This window comes from Onychostoma macrolepis, chromosome 03 (assembly GCF_012432095.1).
Source record: "Onychostoma macrolepis isolate SWU-2019 chromosome 03, ASM1243209v1, whole genome shotgun sequence".
In the NCBI taxonomy this organism is placed as follows: domain Eukaryota; kingdom Metazoa; phylum Chordata; class Actinopteri; order Cypriniformes; family Cyprinidae; genus Onychostoma; species Onychostoma macrolepis.
In genome coordinates this window covers 17,258,415-17,264,572 of record NC_081157.1, presented here as the reverse complement: position 1 = coordinate 17,264,572, position 6,158 = coordinate 17,258,415, and the positions used below count along the sequence as shown (strand labels likewise).

General features: G+C 36.6%; 1 protein-coding gene across 1 annotated transcript in view; it reads left to right on the top strand.

Annotated features, from left to right (window-relative positions):
* unm_sa1261 (un-named sa1261) overlaps positions 1 to 6,158 on the top strand; it is a 34,645-nt gene that overhangs the window by 7,391 nt on the left and 21,096 nt on the right. The gene's annotated exons all lie outside the window — the stretch shown is intronic.

Sequence of the window (6,158 nt, the reverse complement as noted above, 5' to 3'; positions counted from 1 at the left end):
CTTGTACTCAGACAAAAGAAACAAAAAATGTACTAAGCTACTGAGCTATGCTTTGATGCAACATCCCAACTTTTGTCTTTCATCAAAATGTGCTTTTTACCTTGCCTTCACTTATTTTGCAATCAAACAAACAAGATGTTTTTAACATTTCGAAACATTCTCATGTTAGCAGACAGATTACATATTCAGACGTGACCAACAATTCCTCAACAAATATAAAATACCACAATTAAATATTATCAAAATATTCATCTGACAGGTGACAGACCTGAATTTGTAGTCTTTTTAACTATTAAATAATTTTAATGAATGTCTGACGGTGTTGACAAAAATTGGGGACACAGCTTTGAAACCCAACCCGATCTCATGAAAGTGCGTATAAATAGTACGCCAAATAAAAACGAAAACTCGTGGAATTGATACGCAAAAATGGACTTTGGCGTGTCTATTCTATGCGATGGGTAGGATTAAGGTTGTGGTGTAGATGCGTATCATATGTACGCGAAAACTGCGTATCATCCCTGCTAAAAAAAACAATAGAACCCTGCCCAAAACACAATAGAAAATGTAATGGATTTAATGGTTATAATGGGAATTGTATTGGTTTTAATGGAAACTATAATGGTGTCTACTGGTATGTGATGGATTCTATTGGTGGGATGTTAAATCCTATTCAAAAAATGCCCAAAACACACTACAAAAAGGAATTTTGTAATGGTTTTACTAGAAAAAGCTAATGGTTTATAATGGTATTTTAATGGAAACCATTGGAATTTATTTGATGGTTTCTATTGGGCTTCTATTGTTTTTTTAGCAGGGATATGCACTGCAACAAATTTCGTATCATATGCACACGAAAACTGTGTATTATATGCACGCCAAAAAGTAATTTTTTGCGTATCAATACCACAAGTTTTTTTTTTTTTTTTTTTTTGGCGTAATATTTATACGTATTTTCATGGGACGCGTGTCCTTGAAAAACAACTTTTCTATGATATGAGATATTATCAAGTGTTGCTTTTGATAAAACAAGCTCTTTTTCATAATTAAAAAATATTTTTATCCATTTTATAGCATATGCATGATTGAACCCTTCTCTGTGGACACACTGTTGTAGATGTAGTGAGAAGACAATAAATGTCATAGATTTGATATAATAATGATCAAATTAAATTGAAGGGGAATCATTGTGTTAAATACATTATGTTTAATTCACAATTGAAAATACTTTCATGTTTAAACCTATTAGCAGTTACAATTGCTGGACATGTTTTGTCCCATTTCTCAAGAATCAGTCAAAGCACATACGTTATGGTATTTTTATAAGATGGTACAAGTTTAAGGTACTTTTAGAGTGTTTTGTTTTTCAGTCCCCATTCACGTTCATTGTATAGGTAATAGAAACTTGGACAGTCTGCCTTATATCTCCTTTTCTTTTATAAAATATTTTTATTTAGGCATACTTCATCCATCATAGTCGTCACCATTTTTTCAACTTCATGCCGTTCCAAACCCTTGACTTTGAAATCTTTGAAACACAAATTAAGATATTTTACTGAGATTTCTGTGCATCCATTTAAAATGTATTCCAACAAATCTTTGACACTCAGAAAAGTTAATAAAGTCATTGTAAATAAAATAATCCATATAAATTGATCAGATTAATCTAATCTTTATATGATTAACAGATTAGGGCTTAATTAAGGCTTTTATTTACATGTAAACATTGATAAACACAACAAATATGGTAAACAGAAACTCAAACGTGCTTCTCGAAGTGCAAGAAGTCAAGCAAGTACATTTGAGCTTGCATTTACCATATTTGAACTAGTCGATTTATCATTATATTTATGACGCTTTTGGAAAGTTTTCGTATAATAGATTTTTTAAAATGGAAACACAGAAACCTCTCATATTTCATTTTCATTTGTGCTCCGGAGATTAACATCAGTCATATGGTTTTGAAACAACATGAGGGTGAATAACTAATAACAGAATTTTGGTTTTGGGGTGAACTATGCCTTTAAGAAACTGAACAGGCAGTTTCAGGGAGAGAAGATGAAGAACTCTTTCCTGCAAATGAGAGCACATACCTAATTATTAGATAGTGATCCTTCACATTATGCATTTATTTTACAGAAAAATGCCGAAACGACAGTAAAAGACAATGTTTTAAACAGCAACAGAGAATACTTTGTGAGGAGGCCTCCAAACTAAGGTGATGACTTACTACAGCAGCATCTCGTTGTCCCTGTCACATGCATGATAGAGTGCTGGGCTCGGCACGTGAGACCAAATCTCACACGCCTGTTCATCTCCTGCCGTGCTAACTGAAGAACCCCGGATCTTGAAGGACAGCTCCTCCCATAGCACCATCCTGTGTTGTCTATGTATCCGGCACATGGCAAAAGCTTCAGGAAGAACTGCTGCCAAACGCAGAGCTGCAAACGTGTTAACCTCTCCAGCTCACATGTGACAGCACTTGCCTCAGGTGCCGGTCTCTCTCTCTCTCTCTCTCTCTCTCTCTCTCTCTCTTTCTCTCTGTGCTGACTGATTTCATGCTGTGGCTTTAAACAGCCCATTTAACAATATAATCCTGTTTTATGTTATACACAAATAACACTTTTGTCTGTTTTCTGTGAGTCATCCTCAGGAAACGCTGCCATTTGCACCCCATTTCTGTCCTCATGACTTAGACTGTTACAATTAACAGGTTATGCAACTTAGTCACGTTATTTGATAGATTTGGCTCGGTGTAGTGTGTAAAGTACTGTAAATGTTAAAATAATTAATAATCTGAATACCTTCCAGTTTGCATTAGTCCAACATTAGTTTTAATTAGTTATTTCGAAAAATTGATTACATAATATCTTAATAAATATATGTATATTTAAATTTAGTGCGGTCAAGCGATTAATCGTGATTAATCGCATCCAAAATCATGTTTGTATTTATATATACATAATAAACATACACAGAACACACACATATATTATGTAAACAAAAACTTTTATTTTGGATGCGATTAATCGTGATTAATCATTTGACAGCACTAATTTAAATATAATTTATATCTTATATATAAAAATTTTTATCTTACTGTTTATATCTAAAGAGTTGTGATTGGGAGTCATCAGAAGTCATTATAACTGAAAAATATTCATACTTGTTGACCACTAATTCTCTTATGGCACAGTTACTTCATTCCTGTAGTGGGAAAAAATGACTTCTTGAAACCTGTTCAAATGTTCAAAAAGACAAAATGGCACCATTTCCTGATCACGACCCTTGTGCGCTACATGGGTGGAGTGTCACAATTGGCCATTAAAGCTATCAGACGCTTGTTTTCAGTGGAAGTAGCTCTTTCACAGAGATTGCTCATTGTTCTTGGCTCCTGAGCGGTGAGAGTTTGTCCCAGAGGGAATTGCTGTAATTTGGGGACTGTTTTTTGAACCCGTGGGTCTGAGACGAGGAGAACGTGTTTCTTCCTTGGATTCCATTGTTGCTGGGCGCCACATAAACAACAGACCGCCAGCGTCACAGTCTGTCTGTCTGCCGCTCACGAAAAGCAGCCACGATATTAGCGGTCTCATTTCCTCGAGTGCTTTTCCACTATCCAAACACTCATGTGCCAAGGCACCATTATGTAACATTTATCTTTATCAAATCTATCACTGGCAGTGAGCAAAAGCCCAAGGGACGGCTTTTTCATAATCACCAGGAGAATATGCTTCACAGCAACGTAAATGAGAGGAGAGAGGAACTGACAAGTAGTGAATTTTGCACTTGGCCGATCAGGATTGCAGTCATGAGTTAATGGGCATTCGGAGTGCAGTGCACGCTGGGGGATTGGGTCTGACACCTTGATGGGACTGAATTACAGCCGTGCGACTGGCCGATGACAGCGACGCTCCGGGACACGCCATCAGAGCTAGTCACTCTCACACTGAGGATTTACCACATAAATCATCATCAATTTAACCGACAGTCAAAGCCACAAATCCATTCAATGACTATTACTGGGAATTCCTGACTCTTGTAGAAAAGTTTTAATAGCTGAAGGTGAAGTGTGGTGTGTCTTTGTCACCCTAAATTCTCTATAGGGGCTTTCGCAGTGGAGGATCCTTTTCATAGTTCCTAGAGCTGTTGGTGGAAGTGCCCACTTTTTGGCATGTTTACACCACAGGAACTAGAAACGTATTTAGTTCTAGGAACTTCGTTTGGGGGAAGTAAATTAGCTACTTCAGAGTAGGGTCTAAAACAGCTCTATAGGAACTACTAGTGACGTAAGTGTACACTGATTGGCCAGACGCATACGAAACACCGGCTACCCGGCATGTTTAAAAAGCCATGTAAAAATATTTACTCCACAAACATGGAACAGCGATAGTGGCATTTACCTGTTTTCTGCAGCGTTGTGTTCTTTTCTCAGCCTTGATGATTGTAAATGCCGCTAATAAAGACGTCACTATTGGACACTTCAGAGTTCCTGCTGCCGGTGCGAATGTAACCAGGAAAACGGTATGAGGGGGAAACTGGTTCTCTAGGAACCACCATGCTGGCTAGTTCCTAGAACTGAATTCTTAGAACTACATGGTGCTAAAGCCCCTTATATATGTTGGTCTCTTGTCTGGTCTCCATCAGTGTAAGCCCATTTAATTATCTACTTGCAGAAAATATTAAGTCTGATTGCTCAAAAAAATGTAGAAGCAAACCTGTACTCAACAATTCATATAACTAACTAGATTTTTACACTTAAAATGTAAAAACTATTGAGTAGTGATTGGCCTAGCAAAACTTATCGGCATCATGTTGGCAGCAATGCCATAGAAGAACCATTTTGGGTTCCTCAAAGAACTTTTCAGTGAACAGCTCTTAAAAGGACCATTTTATTATTCGATTGATTGATTGATTGATTGATTGATTTAACATTTTAATAATCTGAAGAACGAAAAGATTCCATGGATGTTAATGGTTCTTCATGGAACCATTGATTCCAGTAAAGAGCCACTGTTTTTCAGAGTGTACATACTAACATATAAATTCATACTTTTATTCAGAAAAATTTCATTAAATTAATATTTAAAATGAATGCTGTTCTTTTGAACTTTGTCTTTATCAAAGCATCCTGAAAAAATAAATAAATAAATAAAAGTTTAGACAAACATAAGCAATAAAAAATGTTTTCCACAGATAATGGTAAGAAATGTTTCTTGAGCAGCAAATCAGCATATTAGAGTGATTTCTGAAGGATCATGTGGCACTGAAGACTGGAGTAATGATACTGAAAATTCAGCTTTGCATCACAGGAATAAATTACATTTTATATATATTAAAACAGAATGGAACTCACAGCCTTGGTGAGCGGAAGAGACTTTTAAATCTACCCCAAACTTTTGAACAGTATACAAAGAACTGAAGAAGAACAGAGATGATTTCAAATAGGACTTCAGACAGAAAGAGCAGTCTGGCTTTGCACACACAATACAGTATTGATTCTGAAGTGTTTCGAACAATGCAATCCAGCACAGCGCTCACCTTGTACTCCATGTGACTGTTAGACGGTGTGTACTTACTGACAAAAAAGACTTCATCATGCGTAAGAGCAATGGAGAAATTCATGTCACGACACATTGACACGTCATTGTTGTTAAGGCCAGTGGCATGCACATTTAACAGGTGACTTCACAGGAGATGTCTTCATCATTCAAAGCAGAATCTCTCTTTCCAAAACATTAACTTTGTTCTTCTTTAACCATTCTTTGGTAGAATGACTTGTGTGCTTGGGGTTGTTGTCTTGCTGCATGACCCACGTTCTCTTGAGACTCTGTTCTTAAACAGATGTCCTGACGTTTTCCTTGTTCCTTGTTTCCTTTAGAATTTGCGGCTATAATATTCAGAATTCATTGTTCCATCAATGATGGCAGATTGTCCTGGCCAAGATGCAGCAAAACGGGCCCAAGCCATGATACTACCACCACCATGTTTCACAGATGGGAGAAGATTGTTAAGCTGGAATGCAGTGTGTTCTTTTCTCTGAACATAATAGCTTCTCATTTAAACCAATAAGTTCTATTTTGGTTTCATCCATCCATTAAACCTTTCTCCAGTAGTCCTCTGGCTTGTCCACATGATCTTTAGCAAGCAATTTTCTTTTT